The sequence below is a fragment of the Hyaena hyaena genome, unplaced genomic scaffold (assembly GCF_003009895.1).
Source record: "Hyaena hyaena isolate Hyena2069 unplaced genomic scaffold, ASM300989v1 scaffold_680, whole genome shotgun sequence".
Lineage (NCBI taxonomy): Eukaryota > Metazoa > Chordata > Mammalia > Carnivora > Hyaenidae > Hyaena > Hyaena hyaena.
Window position 1 is genome coordinate 917,747 of NW_024081312.1, and position 22,294 is coordinate 940,040.

The 22,294-nt window shown below is 34.0% G+C and overlaps 1 protein-coding gene across 1 annotated transcript in view; it reads right to left on the bottom strand.

Moving 5' to 3' along the window:
• Positions 1-22,294, bottom strand: part of LRRC7 (leucine rich repeat containing 7) — a 207,167-nt gene that overhangs the window by 48,753 nt on the left and 136,120 nt on the right. The window lies entirely within an intron of this gene.

Genomic DNA, 22,294 nt, shown 5'->3' on the forward strand with positions numbered 1-22,294 from the left:
ATGGAAAGAGCCTAAGTGTCCATCAACGGACGAATGGATCAAGAAGATGTGGTTTATCTATACGATGGAATACTACATGGCAATGAGAAAGAATGAAATCTGGCCATGTGTAGCAACATGGATGGACCTTGAGGGTGTTATGCTGAGTGAAATAAGTCAGGCAGAGAAGGACAAATACCATATGTTTGCACGTATAGGAGGATTAGGAAGAACTTAATGGAGGACCACGGGGGAGAAGAAGGGGGGAAATAGTAGGGGAGGGGGAGAGAGGCAAACCATGAGAGACTCTTGAATGCTGAGAACAAACTGAGGACTGATGGATGTGGGGGGGGGGGAGATGGGCATGGAGGAGGGCACTTGTGGGGATGAGCACTGGGTGTTATATGGAAACCAACTTAACAATAAACTATTTGTAAAAAAAAAAAGATATTAAAAAAAAACATACGTTTTACTCTTGTGCTTGTAACTTCACCTATTACTATGGAAGCATCTGAGGCATTACTTCCTTCATTTGCTTTTATTTCCCTGCTCATCTTTTAAGGGTAGATAATTTGGAATTCAAAAGTGAATTTCACTTTAGAATTCATTAGCTAGGAAAGCCTGTGAATTTTGCTATTTGTAACAAATTTGCAATTCATTAGCTAGGAAAGTCTGACTAATCAAGATTTTTGATTAAGAAGTCAAATTGGAGGAATAAAGGAAAAATTATTAAGCATATATTCAAGGAAGAGATTAATTTGAATTTTTAAAAATTCTTTAAAAAGAGCTATATAAGAGACAGAAGGAAATAGTGATCATGGAATATCATTTGGAGAAGATGGGAGGCATATTGCTTGGTTCCAAACAAGAAGTGATCTCAGTGAAAAATACTCAAAGTTATTATCTGACAATATCAATGGCAAAGTAAACAACCATTTGATTATATATTTAGACACTGAGCTAGTTGTCTTATTATTATGTAAAATTTTTTACTTTCAGAAACAATAAACATATTTGTCATGAGAAATTTGAAGAAAAGACGCAAAAAAATACTGCCAGGCTAAACCAGCACAATGTGAAAATAATCACCAAACCAATGTTGTCCAACACAATTAATGAAGAATGGCAAAACTATAACATCATAAACACAACTAAGATAACTTCATAAAGGGTAAAAGTATATTTCTTTATCGCATCTATTCCCTTCTGAGAAATCTAAATGAAAGGAGATGTTGCAACTTTGAGAGCTATTCTAGATGATGACTGATCATCCTCTTGGTCAAATTTTTGTTCTTAGTTTGATTACCTCCTACCTCCATGGAATTTCATGTTCTCATGTTTGGTAGGAGAGGAAAGCCATGATAAACTGTATGACATTTTGAGCTGCTATACTCTGAATGAACTCACTGGCATGCTAAGTTATGTGAAGTTACATAGCTAGACAATGATTACCTAGAGTTAGAGGAGCTAATGATGTAGGCCAACTGAAGTTGTCTACCTTGGCTATGGAACAATAAATTGATTTCACACTTATACCTGCTCATCACCTCCACTGTCATAATTCGTGGGTCTTCAGTCAGTGCTTGAGCCAGTAGAAAAGAGGAAGACCATCAGTTTAATTGAAACTGATCAAGTGGACAAGGAAAGAACTGTTAACACCCAGAAAAACTTAGAGGGATCTAGAACATCTCTTTAAGTCCATGGATGCATAATCTACATGAGAAGATCAATAAGGACCACATAATAACGCCTTCATTAGTAAAATATTCTGGTAATGGTCTGTCCAAGGGTGAAAAGCTGATTGCATATATTATATAACTATAATAGCTTGTAGACATATTTCTTTTTTTTTTTCCTTCTGATGGGACATCTGGAGGCCAGGATTATGCTTTGACTTGGACTCCTTGAAGACAAGCACTATATCCTACTTACCACCTTTAATGACTAGCACAGTAACTGGAACTTAACAAATAATGACTACTGTCCAAACACTAGGTGCTAAACAACGCACCAAAACTTACCTTATACACATGACCCCCTTTAGTCCTTATAACATTATTGAGATGAATTATTATGAATTATTATTATCCAATTTTGCTAAGGAGGAAACTAAGGCTTAGAGAGGTTAAGTAGCTCTCCCAAGTAATTTGCACTACTGGTAAATTGACAGGGTCAGGATTTGAACCAAGGTTGTCTGACTATTAAAGATCATGCTCTTAAACACAAAATTATACTGCAATTCCCTTACCCCCAAATTGACTCACTCTGCCTAACAGTTGAACTGTGAATAGAAAAGGAACCATGAAAAGGAACAAAAGGATCAGATTATAGGATATATTAAATTTCTTTAGCAGCTTTTTAATTTGCCAAAGGACCATTCCTACTATTTGAATTAGGTCTTATCTATTTTAGATCCTATGGATGTGACTTAGATTATTATGGTTAAGCAAATAAGTATATTTAATAATCTTTCCACAGTTATGAAGTAATGAAATTCAAGTTCTCAGATGGTTTGTTAAAACGTCAAATGGGCATGAAAGGAATGTGCTATGAAATGATCTGTTTGCATCAGTAGAGTTTTTTCATTCTGTATTGGGGCTACAGGCTGCAGTCAAAGGGGAGAGGAAGCCACAGTTGTAGAAAGCCAAGAATTAAACTAAATTTTGTGTGAAGTCAAGCAAATATAAATGACAAAGGCATCTAATGGGGCAATTACGTGTTGGAGAGACTGTAAAGGGGAAGTTTTTCTGACTGGCACAAAGGCTTAAGATAGGTAATGAGGATGCTCATGATGAAGTACAAAGGGCTAATGAAAACGTAGAAAATGTCAGAGGCTGGATTTGTTCAAGCAGAGGGCTAGCTTTGAGAACGCTGACTCATACTGAAGGGGAATTTGAACACGAAGGTTTCTGTAAAGACTGTGCTACACGTTCTGAATGATAAAAAGAAATAGAGAAGATCTGACATTTGTTTTGAACTTTCAAGGAGAGGTTGGACTAAATAACATATATTTGAGGAGAATAGTGATGAAACATAGTATTTTCAAGTTGACCCAAAACCATTCTGTCAAAATTTACAGAGGAAAACTCCAATATCCATAGGACCCAAGTAAACGCTTATGTAAACACCACAGAAAAGACATGTTGATTTGATACCAAATGGCACTGTTCATGCAAAATTCAGCCCACAGCTAAACTGGCTTATTATGTACACATTTAAAGTGTTTGGGAGGTTTTGTATGAAATAAAAGAAATGACTTTCTCACTACAACATTGCTTTGATTCACACTATTCTTTTAGCCAAGAATGTTAGACTGAGAAGTATATTAGCCAATTTGGTCATCTGTTTTAGTAGTCATCTTGGCTCTTGAACCACTTAGATTTGCTTCCAAAAATCAAACAGAGCCTTAAAGGATGACAGTTTGTGCCACTGAGAATATTCAAATGGACACAATTCAATCTCTCACATTAAGTCCAACAGAGTTCAAAAATGTTCAGGAGCAGTGTCAATGACACAGAATCATCTACAAAGGATAACTCAATAACTAATTCAAGGAACTAGTGACACTCATTTAAATGAGTCAGTTTCAATAATTCTGTAAAACAACAACAACTACAAAACAGTCCTAAATCACTTTCTATTTATACCATGTGTTCCAAAGTGACTTTTGTTTAGTAAGCAAGTTAAGTTTTGAAAATATAGGCAGGTGGACCTCTGCTTCCAGGTAGATGAAATGGACCAACTTTTCCCTGTTCCCTTTAAGAACAACTAAAAACCTTGGACATTTTATACAAACAAATATAAGGAAACTCTGGAAAGAAAGCAGAAGAATGCAGATCAATCACAGATCTGGAGATCAAGTAACAACATGGAAGTGAATCTCTTGGGTTTTATTTTGTGTCATATATCCTATAGTATGATTAGAGAAGGCCTAATAGAGAATCAGGACCTTCTCTATCATTCAATGAGGCTACTCTTACTGAGGTATCAGTGGAGACCATCTGTGGAGCTGGAAATTTCATCCTCATGTAGGAATAACAAGAAGACTGAATGGGTCTTTCATCTTCATCTAGCAGTACCATGGAGACTGAATGGGAAAATTAGACTTCTCCCTACCTGGCCTGAATGAGGCAGTGCCCATTCTTCTCCAGTTGGAGTGGTGTCATAGAAAGACAGGTAAAAATAAGGTTTAAGTACAATCCAGAATTACATAACATTATATGAAAATTTCTAGGTTTAAATCATACCAAGAACCAGGTAAATGTTAAACTAAATGGGAAAAGACAATCAGTAAATGCCAACACTGAGAGAACAGAGATGTTGGCATTATCTGACAAATCTTTTAAGGTAGCTAATTAAAACCATGTGTCAATGACCAATTATGCATATGCTTAAAACAAATGAAAAAAAAAAAAAGAAACCCAGCAAAAAAATATAAAATCTAAGCAAATAAGGAGAAGATATTAAGAAGAAAAAAATGGAAATTTTAGAGCTGGAAAATACAGTAACTGAAAAGCTCAGTGGATGGGCTTAAGAGAAAAATACAGAAAACAAAAGGAAAGAAACAGTAAATTAGTAGACAGGAAAATAGAAATCATCCAATCTGAATACCAGAGAAAATGAACAAAGTTTTAGGGACCTGTGGGACTATACAAAACTACTAACAATCATATTATCTAAAGGAAAGGAGGAAAAGAATGGGGCTGAAAATTAAATGAAGAAATAATTGCTGAAAAAATTTTAGTATTTGTGAAAAGACAAAAACTTACAGGTTTAATAAGCAAATACCACACAGATTAAACCCAAAGAAAACCATGCATTGACACATTATAATTAAACTTCTGAAAACTAAAGACAAAGAAAAATGTCTTAAAGGCAGCCTGAGAAAAATGACATCTCACCAGAGAGTAAAAACAATTCAAATGGCAGCGGATGTCTCAAGAAGTGGCGATATATGTTTCAAGTGCTAAGGAAAAGAACTGTCAAGCTAACATTCTACACCAGTAAGAATGTTCCTCTGGAATGAAGGAGAAATTGAGACATTCTCAGATGAAGACAAATGAAGAAAATTTGTCACCACCAGACCTATCGTAAAAGAATAGCTAAAGGAAGTTCTCAAAATGAAAAGGAAATAATAAAAGAAGAAATCTTGGAACATCAGGAAGAAAGAAAGAACATGGCAAACAAATATATGGGTAAATATGAGCTTTCTTTATCTTCTTGAATTTTCAAAGTTATGTTTGATGACTGAAGGAGAACTATGTCACTATCTGAGGTGGTTCTAAATGTGTGTAGAGGAAATGTTTGAGACAGCTATAAGCAGAGGAGGGTGAAATGACAGAAAGACAGGTTTCTACACTTCAGTTGAACTGTTAGGTGATGACATTAGCAGAGTCTCATAATTTATGTATATAGAATATAATAGATGGAGTGACCATTTAAAAAACTACACAAAGAGGTTTACTAAAACCACTATAGATAAATAAAAATGACATTCTAAAAAATGTCCAAATAACACACAGGAAGTAGGTAAAAAAGACAAAACAGAGAAGCAGAGAGAGAGAGAGAGAGAGAACAAAGAGAAACAAAAAATTACATTAAAACTTTAAACCTTAATGTGTCAGTTCTTAAATGCAAAGAGACTAAATGCACAAATTAAAAGACAGATCTTGGCAGAGGGATTAAAAAAACATTACTCAACTCAGCTATATGCAGACTCTAAAAACTATATGCAGACATTATTTCAAATATAACAATATAGGCAGATAAAAAGCAAAAGGATTGTAAACATATATCATGCAGATATTAATTAAAGGAAAAGAGAAGGGGCTGTATTAGTGAAGTAGATTTCAAAGCAGAAAAAATACACTCAAGATAGAGAGGGATCTTATGTCATGAAAAGAGAGTCAGTACACTGAGGGGGCATAGCAATCCTAAATGCGTACATAGAAAATAAGAAAGCTGCAGATATGTGAGCAAAATTGATAGAACTTGTAGAGAAATAAACAAATACACAATTAGAGTTGGAGACTTCAACACTCATCTCTCGATAATTGATAGAACTACACCAAAAATCAGCAAGAATATAGAACAACTCAACAATACCATCAACTAACCAGATCTAATTGTCATTTATAGAACATTCTACCTGACATCATCGGAATACACAGTATTTTCAAGTTCCCATGGAATACATACTAAGAATATATCCTGAACCAGAAAACAAATCAGCGAATTTAAAAGAATTAAAATAAGACAGAATGTAGTCTCCAACCACAATAGAATCAAACTAAAAATCTATGACAAAAAGATAAAACTCTCTGAATACTCATAAACTAAACAATGCAGTTTGAAATAATGCATGGGTAAAAGAGGTCTCAAGAGAAATAAAATAATACATTGATCTGAACATAAATGAAAACGTTCCACATAAAAATCTGTGGAACACAGCTAAAACAGTACTGAGAGAAAAATTTATGACCATAAATGCATGACAAGAAAAGAAGCCTCAAATCAATAATTAAGATCCTACAACAAGAGTGTAGGGAAAGAAGGGCTAAATGAACCCAAAGCAAGCTGAAGGAGGGAAATAATAAAAAGAGCAGAAAAAAGAGCAGAAATCAATGAAATGGAAAGTGAGTAACAGATAAAATTGATGGAAAAAAAAGAGCCGGTTCTTTGAAAAGATTAAAAAAAATTGACACATTTCTAGTAAGACCTAAAAAGAAAAAAGAAAGAAGACATAAATTACCAAAATTAAGAATGAGGAAGGGAATATTACAGCCCTATAAACATCATAAAACTAATAAGGTTATACTACAAATAACTCTATACACATAAATTTGACAATTCAGTTGAAATGGGTCACTTTCTTGAAAAACCCAAACTACCATATATCATCCAATATGAAATAGATAATTTCAATAGCTCTGTAACTATCAAGATTGGAATCTGTAATTTAAAAACTTCCAGTTGGGGCACCTGGTGACCAGTCGTCAGTTAAGCGTCTGACTTCGTCTCAGGTCATGATCTCACAGCGTGTGGGTTCGAGCCCCATGTCAGGCTTTGTGCTCACAGCTCAGAGCATGGAGTCTTTTTCAGATTCTGTTTACCTCTCTCTGCTCCTCCTCTGCTCTCTCTCTCTCTCTCTCTCTCAAAAATAAAGATTAAAAAAACTTAAAAAAAAAAACCCTGAAAACCAAAACAACTTCCAGGAAAGAAATCTCTTGGTCCAGATGGTTACATTGGAGAATTCTACCAAACATTTAAATAAGAATTAACATCAATTCCACACACTGTTTTCCAGAAAACTGAAGAGGAAGTAACACTTCCCAATATATTCTATAAAACTAGTATTACCCCAAAAAAAAAACAAGAAAAAAACAATGAAAAAAAAAAAAAAAAAAAAAAGGAAGAAAAAGAAAACTACAAACATCCTTTATAGATGAAGGCAAAAATCCTTAACAAAATATTGGCATATAGAATTCAGCAATATATAAAAAAAATTCTATACCATGGCCAAGTAGGGTTTATTTCAGTGATTCAAAGCTTGCTCAGTATTTCAAAATCAACCAGTGCAATGCACCATTATTAATGGACTACAGAAACAAAATGATGTGATCCTGTCAATGGAAGCAGAGCAAATTTGACAAAATACAGCACCCATTCTTAACAAAAACTCTGAGAGATATAGAAATGGAAGGGAACTTCCCCAACTTGATAATGAACATTTCCAAAAAAACTTACATCTAACATTATACTTAATGTTGCAGACTGAATATTTCCTCCCTAAGATGAAGTACAGGCACAGATGTCCACACTCACCACTTTTTTCAACATAGTACTGGAAGTTCTAGTCAATAGACTACGGCAAGAAAAGGAAATAAAATGCACACAGATTGAAGAGGAAGAAATTAACTGTTCTTATTTGCATATGACATGACTATCTACATTGAAAATCAAAAGAATCAATGAAAATATATTCCTAGAACTAACAAGTGAGTTGAGCAAGTTTGTAGGATACAACATCAAATGTATTTATGTACGTTAGCAACAAACATGTGCACTTTGAAATTTCAAGCAACAACATATACAATCACTCAAAAAAAGTGAAATACTTAAGTGTTAATCAAACAAAGCTTGCACAGGACTTATATACTGAACTATACAATGCCGAGGAAAGATATCAATGGAGATTTAAATAAATGAAGATATATTTATGGATTGGAAGACAACATAGTATAGACATCATTCTCTACAGATTGATACACAGGTTTACCAAATTCCTGTAAAAATCCCAGCATGATATTTTAATGGATAGATATAAGATTATTCTAAAATTTATATTGAAAGGCAGTGAAAGTAGAATAACTATAATGATTTTGAAAAAGAAGAAAACAGGAAGAGTAAGTCTATCTGATTTCAAGATTATTATAGTTACAGTAATCAGGACTGTGTGGCATTGGCAGAGGGACAGACAGATAGATAAATGGAACAGTTCAGAGAACCCATAAATAGATTCACAAAGATCTGCCCAAATGATTTTTTGGCAAAGATGCAAAAGCAATTCAATGGAAAAAAGATAGCCTTTCCAACAAATGGTGCTGGCACCATTGGATATCCATAGGCAAAATAAATGAGACTTGACCTACGTCTCACACTTTATATATATATTATATATTATATATATATTTTTATATATATATACCCAAACTACCATATATCATCCAATATGAAATAGATAATTTCAATAGCTCTGTAACTATCAAGACTGGAATCTGTAATTTAAAAACTTCCAGTTGGGGCACCTGGTGACCAGTCAGTTAAGCGTCTGACTTCGTCTCAGGTCATGATCTCACAGCGTGTGGGTGTATATTATATATATTGTATATATGTATATTATATATATATAAATAAAATTAGCTCAACATAGATCACAGACTTAAATGTAAACTGTTGAGAATGAAAAGCATACTACAGAGTTCGAGAAAAGACTGGCAAATCAAGAATAGGATCAAGAACAAAGAACCCTCAAACACAAAAGGTACTAAATAATCCACTTGGAATACTGTTGAAAGATATGAAGAAACATTTCACTAAAGATTATACAGATGGCAGCAAACAAGCATATGAAAAGATGTTCAAAATCGTTAACTATTGGAGAAATTCAAATTAAAACCACAGTGAGATATCACTACACATGTAACAGACTGACTAGATAAAACATAGTGACAACAACAAATGCTGACAAAAATGAGCAGAAACTCAGAGGCTGCTGCTGCTGCTTGACATGTAGAATTGTAGAGCCATTCTGGAAACATATTTGACAGTTTTGTAAAAAACTAAATATGCAGTGAGTACTATATGATGCACCAGTAACATTCCTGGGCATTTATCTTAGAGACTTAAGACTCACATTCATACAAAAACCTGTCCATGAATGTTTAGAACAACTTTCTTCACAACAGCCCCAAACCGGAAACAATCCAACTTTCTTTCAGTGGGTGACTGGTCAAACAAATGGATGCATCCTTACCATAATATATGAATCAGCAATAAAAAGTAAGAAACTATTAACACACACACGATGTGAATGAATCATCAGAGAATAATGCCGAGTAAAAAGCTAAACCCAAAGATGACATACTGTAGGATTCCATTTGCATGACATTCTTCAAATGACAAAATTATAGAAATGGAGAGTTGTAGAAATGCCAGGAGTTAATTAAAAAATAAGAGAGGCAGTACAGATAACACAGTCTTTGAAGGTAGATGACTCTGGGTTTTATTTCTTGCTTTTAGTTGTGCAATCATATACAAGCTCTCAAGCCCTCTGCTAATTATATGAAAACTGTAGATTTAATCAGTGCTTTATAGAATATTATGAGGATTAGTGAGGATAATGTATTGAATTGTGTAGATTTCTTGGTATATGGTAAGTATTCAATAATTGCAGTGAGAATACAAAGTTCCCTGCTGAGTAAATGTCTGATTGTTCTTTGGACATAGCAATAGATAATCACCCAAAAGAACTGTTTTTAAACCTGTTGCAATTAATCAGTGACGATTTGCTTTAGAAACTGCTCCTAAAAGTTAGACAATCAGCAAGAATCTCACTGAAATAACCATGCTTCCCTAGCTCAAGGTCCATTAACCCTTAAATATTCCAACTTCTGAAAATCCACCAATCCTTGAATTCCATGCTTCCCCAGACTCTGGCTAAGTCAGAGATTGTACCTAATAAGTTATTTGTTAGCAAGCAGTAAATTATGTTTCTTTTTCAGATGTTGAAAAATGGCTTCTTTTATGGAGGGATACAGCATATCCAAATTAAAAAAACACAATTCTCTCATAGGTGGATATGATACTACTCACTCTTCACTAATATGGCTAATATTTTAAATTGTAGTGATTTATCTTCATTTTTTCCCATAGATACCTCCATTCCCATTATTTATGTGATTTCATAAAACTGTCCAGGTGAAGAGTACAGCCAGTGTTAATGTATAAGTAATTCAAAAGAGATACTAACTCAAGATCTTAGTCTCATTAAAAGCCTGCTGTTAGGAACACCACTAAATAAAAATTTAACTTGTCCCTAATTAACACAGATTTTTACCCAAAATAATAAATATTATAATAGCTACCAATAATTAAACACTTATATGGCAGACACTGTGATAAAAATTTTACATCATGGTCTTAATTTTTAGAACCACTCTATAGGGTACCCTTTCCCCCACTGCAGAAACTCAAGAGCAAAGCTTAATATGTGTAAGGGCCAATTAAAGATAAAGTTCACAACTTCTCTTGCACTGCTGCATGAAACAAAAAAAACAGAGCAAGATCTTAAGAACTAATAAAAAATTGAGATTTTTTTCCTGCAGCTTAGTGCATTAGTTTTTATGTGTTAGTACAATTGTCATTTTGCAGGGATTGATTCAATATTCAGTACAGTTTTATCACTTTTACCAGTGGTTTTGGTGACAGGATTTAGGTTATTTTGTGGAAAATGATGACAGTGTTAAATAGGGGGTGGTAGTTGGAATCTTAAATGATGTAATCAGGAAATTTGATGAGCTAAATTATTGAGAAACAAAATTAACAAAATGAACTAAACTCAATGTGATGGAAGAATCTGTAGGTAGGTTTCAGTCATGCCCAGAGCTCCTAATTATGTTCCTTCTGGCTTCAAAAAAGTAAGTAAAAAGGTTGCAAATGTTTCACATGAAAGAAAATGAAGGTTTGGGAGAAAAGGCATTTAAGATCTGAACTAGATTAATGTAGGGTTGAGAAGAACAAGTTGAGAAGGACTCAAAAATCATTATCTTTAAGTACATGACTGGTGCCAGGGTTTCTTTCCCTCTTATAAACATGGAACAGAAGAAACAATACCAAGTTGTGGCAAAAAGTACTAGCTAACTACATATCAAATAAATTCCTGATATTGAAGGTTATTTACTATTACAACAGGTCTATGCTATAATGTTTTGTGAAAATTTTTGGTTGAGTGGGGTGGGAGGGATATAATATGTTACTAGTATAACATAGTAGTTAGACCAGGCTGTAGAAACAGACATTACTGGGCTCCAATATGTTCCTCAATCCCATGCCTCTAGCTCCCTGTCCCATAAGATTGTTGTGAGGATGATATGAGAATATCTATGTTAAACACCTTAGCACAGCCCTACTGTGTATTGTAGAAGTTGTTTTAAAATTATGATAAAACTATTAAGCATTATCTTCTCTTTTCTCTCTCTTTTAAATATTCAGCTAGGGCAGTTTTAATGCCAAAAATCTATGTTCTCCCATTTGGGCATTAGAGAACAATTCAGCACTGATACTTAGAAGGGAGCTGTGAAGCTTAAAAGAGAGGGAGCAGGAAGATGTTCTTTCTCCTGTCTTGGGGATTGGGTGACGTTGCATTCGGCTAGCACAGTGCAATATTTTTAGAGGGGGTTATTCCAAATACTTGCTGACTTTAATTTTTTAGAGTCAAAAACTGGTGATATAGTTTAATGCCCCAAATGACAGATAAAAGAGTGAGGCAGCAGGTCCTTTCCCTTCAGTGCATACGCCTTAGGATGACAGCTGGCTGATATGTGCAGACGGTTTTTTCCGGCTTATTGGGTCTCATGAGCATATTATTTTATGATTAAATGTCAACTTATAAAACACAGCTATTGAACTGGAAATTATTAACCAAATGAAAACACAATAAAGATTCATAATAGCAAAAGTGATGAAATTAGAGCTAAGTCTATACTCTTCAACATACAATTTGTTTTCTGATGATGCTAACTTAATACATTTCTGAAATAAAATAAAAAGATGGTAACAGTAACAACAAAAATTTGACAATTATTCCTTTAATCCTTGAGATTTCTTAGGACCTTTAGATAGTAGACGAAGTCAGATAAAAATCAAGTGGCAAGACATGGGAATCTTACTATTTCGCTATCTTCTATTTGGCAACAATCCCTGATCATCTGCCAGTAGTCATGTTGTTTAGATCTTCAAATTACGTACTTAGTCATGGATATTTTTATTGCACTGGATTAATTTTTCATTTTCCTTTTATATTTCTTCCAAAATGAAGATGGTATAAATGTTATTGAGTTATTTCGATTTTGTGAAGCAGAATAGTCATTTGTTTTAAGGAACACCTATGTCAAGAATTGATTGAATAAGTAGTAATCTACCACTTTATTGTTTTAATCTGTGGCAAGGTTTTCAGTTTTTGTTTTTTAACCTCTGACTTATTAGTCCTTTGACAGTTGTTCTTTCAGTTTGCACTCTCACTGAGGAAGTAATTTACAGTCCGGATGAGAGCAAGCTCCTGATTTTATGACAGCAATGTCTTTCACTACTGGAGATAGCTGTACTGTTGCACTGATATTAGGAGATAAAGGGATGTATTCTGGAAATTAAAGAATTAATGTTGTATTAGGTAAAAAAAAATAATTAAAAGTAGTAACCATGAAACTAAACAGTGTTTGATTCAACTGTCACTTTTGCTTCAAGTTAGAGAAGACTTTCTCCATTCACATTTCCACAACCTCCTACCCACATTGTTTTTGAGAACAAACTTCATTACATGATAGAAATAGGGTAAGTTTAAAAAAAGTCTATGAATTAAATAATACTACATCAATCGATTAAAAATACATCATTCTAGCTGTTCAGGTTAACAAAATAAATCTTTGAAATGGATCATTAAATAGAGGAAATTACTTCATTGATTTCTTTAAATGTTTCTTCCTGATTCAGCTACTATTTCTAAGGACATGGAACTGCCCCTGAAGGGGCCCCTTTCCATGAAAGTTTTGACTTCCTACAGCCATGTACTCTTGCTTTGGCAATTAATTCTTATTTAACAAGAAAGTCTTACTATTTACTCAGCCTTCTCTCTTTTATTTTAATAATTTGCAATTACGGGGGTGGGGGCATTGAATCTAATTGTATGTATTCCTTCTTATTTCTCTAATATAGTGAAAGACACGGCTGCATTGATTTACTGGAAAAAATAACATGGCAATCAATCAGGAAGCTGTGTTTTAAAAGCTTAAATTCATCTGAATAACGGTTCTGATACTGATAACATAAAAGTAGTGCAACTTGAAATTCTCAAGCCTGGATTTGAGTCCTTAGTTTACAATTCCTATAATTATTATTTGGATTATCCTATGTATTTTAACCTCTAGCAGTGCATTTTTATCCTGTTCTAGAACAATAACATATTTATACCATAAAGACCATACTGAGGCTACTCTAGTAGATATAGAAGCATATATTTGTTAGGCTGGGGAAGTTAGTACATGTCTTACTGTAGTCACTAAACATAAGCATCAGAAATTCCAAAGAGCCTCCAATGGATATTTGGTGGATACCTAACAATATTAGCAATAATTGATAGCTAACCACAAATCATATAAGATATAATTTTCACCTACTCCCTTCTCCTTCTAACCTGGAAGGTGGTGGGTATGCTTGCCTCCCAGGCAACTAGTGTGTTGCTTAAAATTCTTTTTTCTGGGCACCTGGGTGACTCAATCGGTTAAGCCTCTGACTCTTGATTTTGGCTCAGGTCATAATCTCATGGTTTGTGGATTCAAGCCCTATGTAGGGCTCTCTGCTCAAACCAAAGGGCCTGCCTCAGATCCTGTCTCCCTCTCTCTGCCTCTCCCCAAATCATGCCAGCTCGCTCTCTCTCAAAATTAAATAAATGTTAAAAAAAATCCCTCCTTTTTCAATCTAAGGGTAAAATTAAGGAGTGGATACTTACTATCCACACAAATAGTCAGTTTCAGATTATTTCTAGATACCAAACTCCAAGAAAAGTAGGGTAGCATTATTGTAGATCCAGAGATTTGTCTTCAAAGTCCTGCTAGGGATTGAGGTTCATGCATTTGCTATCTTCCAACTGCTCCCCTGTCCTTTTTAAACTTTAGTTCCCTGAAAAAAGTGGTTTTTGGTCAAGAGAAAAACTTTGCATATATTAGTGTAGGAAATGTCTCTCTGGGGGCAACAGATTGTGACAAGAGGTTTTTTTTTTTTTAATTTAAAATCCATAATTGTATGATGTCATCAGTTTGTCCTTTCACTGACTCATTTCTTTGTTTTTGGGCAGAGCTCACTGACAGTGAATGCGTTTGGCTGCTATTTATTCTTGAAGCTCAGCAGCCTCAGTGGAATATGCTGTCACCGTTGATATCAATGCAGTTTTTATAGTGCTCAATACAGAGTCCTAAGTGACACCACCATGAGTGAGGGTGACAGGAAGATGATGAAGGAAGCAAGGAGAACCTCAACCTACCAAGCGACTCAAAAATCTTTTCCTAATGTTTAAAAAAATGTTTGGAGCTCAAAATGACGATATAAAGGATTCCGATCTGTTTTCAATTTTAGTGATGGCTCAGTCTACTAGAAAAATTAAAGAAAATTTTATTCTAGCCAGTGTAAAATGTGCTCCTATCAGAAGAGAAAAATGAGGCTAGAAAAGAGAAGCAGCATAGACAGAGCCAGGATTGTGCTTGGCATGATTCACAGTGATAGGGAAAGTTGTTCTCATTTGTTTATGGACTGACGAAGTCAAGCCATTTATTTACTCCTTGGGGTTTTTTACTGTTAATAATGTGCATTACTTTGGGAGGGAAAAATACAAAGCCTCAGGCAAAACCTCCTATACCTGACATATTTCTTTCTGTACAAAAGGAGAGGTTAGCTACAGAATTGACAATTATTAAAGTTTCAGAATATTTTTTTATTTCACTATTACTTTAACCTGGAACAGATGCTCTTGACTCTGATGTCGTTGATGGAAATGAGAAACATTTCTATTTCCCTGTATTTTATCTCTTATATGGAAGGTTTACTTGGTTGATTTTCCTATGTGCTTCTTCCACATCTTGACTTGCTCTCCTATAGTCTCAAGATCTACTCTAGTTTTTGTCTTCCTTCTTTTTCCAGTATTTAAATATTCATCTTTCTTACCTGTTCTAGACTTTACACTATTTCCATATAAGCAAGCTATATTTACCCTCCTCCTCCCCCCCCCCCGCCTTTGATATAAGGGATTCTAAGAGCACTATTGCTTTGTCTCAGCTAAATTATTACAAAAGTCATGAATTATTGTTACTTTTATTTCAGTTCCACATATATACAGTGTGGATAGCAGTATTTGCTCTTAATGGAAAAGGGTTTGGAGAAAGTTATTTTTCAATGACTACAAAACCACATATTTTAAATACTTTTTTTTAACTTGAGAGAGAGAGAGAGAGAGAGAGAGAGAAGGAAAGGGGCAAGAGGGAGAGAGAGAATCTCAACTTCTCCTGCCTAACAAATACATGCTTCTTTTAAGAGAGAATCTTAAGCAGGCACCACGTTCAGCATGGAGATGTTGTGGGGCTGATGTGGGGCTCTATCTCACACCTCTGGTTCATGACCTGAACTGAAATCAAGAGTTGACCCTCAACCAACTGAGCCATCCCTATTGATTAGATATCAATAGATAAGATATCTCTGGCAGAACAGTAAAATGCTTTTATCTAAATAACTAAATATACAGGTAAATTTTCATCTGTCACACTTTTAAATATCTACTTCTTATTTAAAAATGATCTCATTTTTTAAAAAAGTTCTACAATAGATGGGCTTTTATTACCAAGTGGAAAATCAATTCTAGTAGAAATTTGATTCACTTGTTTTAAAATAAAAGTTATATCTTGACCATATGGTCAACAGCAAGGCAACATAAGATTTTCAGACATATTTTTGATCTTATCTTTTTAAGTATGTATAGAAAGAAATGGTAAAATGCATTATACTAAGATACATGAGAAATACCAAAATTAAAATAAAGAATGAATATTCCTTCCCAGAAATTTAATTAAAAACATTTTAACACTTCATATGATCTGAAAAAGCAAAAATTCCAATTTGGTTCCTGGGAAATAAAGGATAAAAAGAACATTAAAATGATTTTTAAAAACCCACATAATTTCTCTTAAATTCCTTTAAGTTCCTCCTAATGAGTTCATGGGCATGCCTCACAGATGTCAAGTATCTGGCAATCATGAAGCCCTTAATGGCTGAGCTGGCGCTGTAGATGTGAGAAAATCATGGGTAAATTCAGCATGATGGAAAAGTTCATGAGTCAAGACTAAATTAGCTGAATTTTTATACTTTTCCTTTCAACTGAGTCCATCCTGATGTTGACCCTTGATACTTATCTTCATTATTCTAGCTGCGAAGTCATTATGCACTTAACCTAGAAAAACAGACACTGGGGAAGGAAGAGTTGCTAATGCTGAAGGAGACCTTTGAATGTCTAGTCTTTACATATTAAAAGATTTTCAGATTTAATATCACTAGGATTTTAAAGTCTCTTGGTTACCCTTTCCAGAAAGGAAATGTTTTAAGTTTCATTTGTTTTAATATGCCACTGTATCCTTTTTGCCACCATGCTTTTCTGCTCTAACATTGCAACATATCCTAACAGGTTTTATCTTTCAATTTAAAATCTCCTCAAGGATATTCAATCTTCTGGCTCTCAATATTTTTTTAAGACTCTCAATATTCTTAAAAGAGTTTGCCATTTCAGAATTAAGGAAAACCAGCCTTGTCATTCCTGTGGAAGGTGTCTACCAAATCAGAGTATAATATCTGACTTTAAAAGGAAAACTTTTTCACATAAGAAAGGAAAAACATAATTTCACTATGAACTTCCTACTATTTTCACTTAAGTATAGGAGAGTAATAAAGTATTTTGTCACCTGTGAAATCTTGGTGCATAATCTAACCTAAACCCCATGTCTCTCAGAAAAAACTCAGTTTCTTCTTCCATACAGCAGATAAAAATAATAAAAAATAATAAAAATAATAGTGCTTACCTGATATGGTTGTCATGGGGATTAGATGAAGAAACATATTAAAACATTTAGCACAATACCTGACACAGAGTAATATTTAATATATGGTACATAATAGTTCTTACCAGGGTGACTTTAGCATAATCCAATAGACGACAGCCGTGAAAGCAGAAATATGACAACAGTCTAACATACAAATATTCCTGAAACCACTGTTGTTTTCAGCCATTGCAAAAGTTTTTAATAGCAATTCTTAAAGTGCTCGTGTAGTAATGCTTAGAATCCAGGGGGAGATTTACATAGCTGTGACATATTCTTCTAGCAATGACCCCCAGAACTTTTGAATTGATGGACATTTAGAATTTGAGATTTGGGACACTGACATAGCAAGAGAGAATTAAAAACTACCATCTACTATCACACCATTAAAAAACAAACAAGCAAACAACAACAAAAAACAAGTCAGTTACATCCCACCTCTTGCCACTTGGAAAAAAAGAAAACAAAAAAACAAGTCAGAATTTAACACCCTCACATTTTGCCATGAATTAGCCACTCTCAGGTACTCAGGACAAAAATAGTAGAAAAAGAACAAAATCCTTTCTGATTGATGAGCACCTTTTGTCTATTTTATGTGTTTAAAATATTTGATGTGTTGGAGGGTACCCAAATTTGTCCTCCTATAGTGTTTGGAGTACTCACAGGCATATCCATGAGTACTACCAATATTAGTTCACACAAAGAGCTATGATAGCCAGAACAGAGAGCCACAGTTCAGTCAAAGCCTTTCGAAAACTCTCCTCCTGAATCTCGGAAGCACCACAATGGTTTCTTATCACAGTAGTATCACAGCACTAATACCACACAGTTCAAGTATCACAGTAATAACATAGGAGTATCTCTAGGCATAACAATAGGATTTTTAAAAAACTTTAATACAGAGATTTCAAGAAATTCAGTGGAATTCCATTCCACTGAAATGGAGCTGGCCACAACATCATTTATTCTCTTTTGATTCCCCATTCCATTTGTAGTTCAATTTTTAATTTTCCATTCTCACGCCATCTATCCTGACTACTCACTTCAACTGCAAAAGTAATATTGATTTTTGAAAACATTCACTGTAGAATGAAATATAAACCCAATAAATAATAGTACAATTTTCATATTTATTTCAGTAAATCTTGCAGGCCAAGTTAATAATCCCATTACCATTTTCATTTTCTTAAATTGATTCTCACTGAATATTAATATATTCATTTAGTATATAATAAACTAATTTTGGATATTTAGAGCATTCTTTAATCTCTCTACTCTGTGAGATAATAGATACATGTATAGGTTCTAAAATCTCAGATTTTAGGCAAAAGTGTTATAACTTGAAGTAGTCTGGAAATGCATATCACGATAGTAGGAAACAGATACAAATGAGTTTACACATGAAAGACATAGTACATTATTTCACATTTGAAAAGAAGTATCAAAGATTATGAAGTTTTCAGACAGATGAAGTAATTATTTTAGTCTTTATAAGACCAACTACCTTACAAATGTTTAATCAATACAGGATTGCATGGGGTTCTTAGAGCAAGTAGAGAAGCAAACAAATGATCATAATGATTTTTACTTATGATATGATTATGGAGTCTGAAAATAGATTTCAGGTAAAATGCATATTTGAATGAATAATGTAAACATTTCTTAATTCCATTTAGTGTAATAAGTGAATAAAGCTTTTTATTTCATGGGAGAATTATAGTAGCTTTTGCAACTATGTAAGTGGATATGGTACCCCATTGTGTAGACAACCTCCCCTTGGCTCTGATAGGTATTCCTTCAACTTCCTATCACATTCATCCTCTTATCTTTCCTCATAAAGAAGTAGATCCCCTTCCTTTCTTCTCTGAGATTTTCAACTTTCTCTTCGCCAGTAACTTCTCATCAGCCTTCAAATATGATCAGGTGTCTGCCACTTTACAAAATTCCTTCTGTCTTCCTTATATCCCTTTTTAGATTCTACCATAATTCTCTCATTGCTTTCAAAGAAGCTCCTTTCTTGTATTCTAGGTTTCTATGTTTATCTACCCCTTAATGTAGGTTCCAATGGATTCCACTCCATCAAATAGGTATCAAACTGCTTTTGCCATGACCACCAATGATCTCTCTGTTTCTAAATCCAGAGATCCTTTAGTCATACTTATCTTGCTTGATTTTTTTTTTTTTTTTTGGCACCACATGACACTGTTGATCACTCCCTCCTTAAAACATTTATTTTCCTTCTAGTTTTGTATTGGTCACTGGAGTTGAGAGCCCTATCCATTCTTCTCCAACTGATTAGTTAAAGCTAATCATACAATTCCATTCATCTTGCTAGGGATGGGAAGTCCTTTGCTATTTTGGCTCAATGAGATGTAAGAAGAGGTTGGTAGTTAGGGTTGAAAAGTTTTGCTTGAAGTTTTGAAAAGTTTCACTAGAAGAGGTAGGAATTTAAGATTGAAAAGTTTTGCTTGTAACAGACTGCTTTTGGAAACTTGGTTCTTTCCCTTGATGGATTTGGAAGAGGAAGCTTGTATCTCTAATTGTCACTGGTACTCAACTTCTAATAATGAGAGGAACCAATTTTAGGATAAAGCTGGCAGTACAGATAGAACAATGGAGAGGAAAAAAATAACCTAAGTACTTAAAATTATACAACTGAAGACTAAATCTGAGGGTTACTTTAGATCTTGATAATCAGCTAGATATTTACTTAACATTCAAGGCTGTTTCCCTTGAATTTTCTATAATTTGTGGTAGAAAGAACCCTATTGATAAAATCGTTGGTTATTTCTTTTCTTCTTCCTAAGACCATTCCTAAATGTTGGTGTTCCATGGAGCTCTGTGACACCCCTCTGTCTCACTCACTGCTGAATTATGACATATATTTTGATTATCGCTAAGTTTGTATCTTCAGCTAAGATTTCTCTCCTGAACTTCAGATAAATATCTCCAAATATCCACCAAACATTACCACTTAGAGACTCTAAAGATAACTCAAATCAACATATTAAAACTTAAACTATGCTTGCCTCCTCCACTTTCAAACATCACTCTTCTTGTGCTTCCGGTTGCAGTGAATGGCACATCAGTCCCTTGTCCAAATGAGAAACCTATGTATCAACCATGGCACTTATATCTATCTTGTATATCCTATGTCCAGTCAATCCCAACGTCTTGTTGGCTCACTTTTTAAGAAGATATTGAATCTACGCATTTCTCTCCACCACCTGTTGCTTCCCCTATTCTCCCCTGTATTACAATAGAAGCTTTTTAACTGGTTCAGTTGCCTTCAGCCTTTCTCTTCTATAATTCATTCTCTGAAAAGCTATCAGAATGTTCTTTAAATGAAAATTTAGTCTTTGTCTTCTCAGGTTTAAAACACTTCAATGCTCCCCTTCTCATTTCCTTCAGAATAAAGTGCAGCATGATCAACCTTCTGTTTACCTTCCAACCTTATTTTATGCCACTCCTCTCAACTTCCTTTAGTTTCTTTACTAAACAGGAGCCTTTTCCAGATACTGTCATAACCCTGTATCCCAAATTCAAAGCATTAATCACACTACATTATGTTTATCTGCTGTGCTAAATATTGCCCAACAGGCAGATTAATAACATGTGTAACACCTGCAATCAGGGCATTAATAGCTATTTGAGGTAAAATAATTGCTATTTAATATAGATATATTAAAAAGCACTGAAGTAGTCATCAAGAGGAGAATCATCACCTAAGTTACAAAGACAGTATGTGATTATGTAGTATATATGCAAGCTATGAAGCATAATTATAAAATTCAACTTAAGAAATAAAAGAGTAGCAAGAATAATACAAATTTCCTCCCTGATCATACCCCCAGTTTCCCCTTCAGAGGTAACTGTAATTATAAATTTTGTTAACCATTCCCCTTTAAAAATAGTTTCTGGACTCACGTACTTACGCCTAAACAATATATTTTAGTTTTGCTTACTTTTGAGATTTATAAATAGATAGTTTTGATGTGTTCCATCTTCTGAAACTTGTTTTTTACTCAAACTATGTTTCTAAAGTTTATACACATTATCATAATTACTGATTAAATAATTTTCATTGCTTTAAAATATCCTTTTGTGTGAATTACAGAATTTATTTACATACTTTTCTGGTGGTAGGTTTTTCCAGTTTTCTACTATAGTAAACATTAAAAGAGTCTTGAATAATATCTTAGGAGGGCAATTGTAGGAATAAAAGGTATATGCATGTTCAGGTTTAGAAGATAATTTGATTCCAAAGTGGTTGTTTTTATTCCTACAGGAACTATGAAAAGGTTTCCATTGCTCTTATACTTGCAAACAATTTACATTTTTCAGACTTAATTTTTGTGGATTAGCAAGTATAAAATAGCATCTTTTTTTTTTGCATTTCTGAATGATAAAAATATTCTGCTTTTTAAAATGTTTATCTACTCTCCTAATTCCCCTTGTATTTTATCATTCTTATCATTCTTTTGTATTGTGTTGCGTATCTTTTCTTATTGACTATATGAATTTTAAAAAACATATTCTGGAATAGCAATCCCTTGTCCCTCATATATGTTGTAATGATCTTTTCCCAGGTTGTGGCTTTCTTCTTATTCCCTTTACAGTGATTTAACACGTAGCATTATAATTACTTACTACTTGGGCTACCTCAGTAGACTAAAAGATCTTCAAGATAGGACACTATATCTTACTCATTTTTGTTCCCCAGAATCTAGAAAATGCTCAACACATACCTGAGCACAGTCGCTCAGTAAGTATTTATTGAGTGAAAGATTAGATGAATGAACTGGTATGACTTTAAAGAGGTAAATCAACCTTTTTTAGTTGAATTTCTTTTTACACAAAATTGGCTACACCATGCTACTAAACTCAAGAGGGTCAGAAGTACAAAT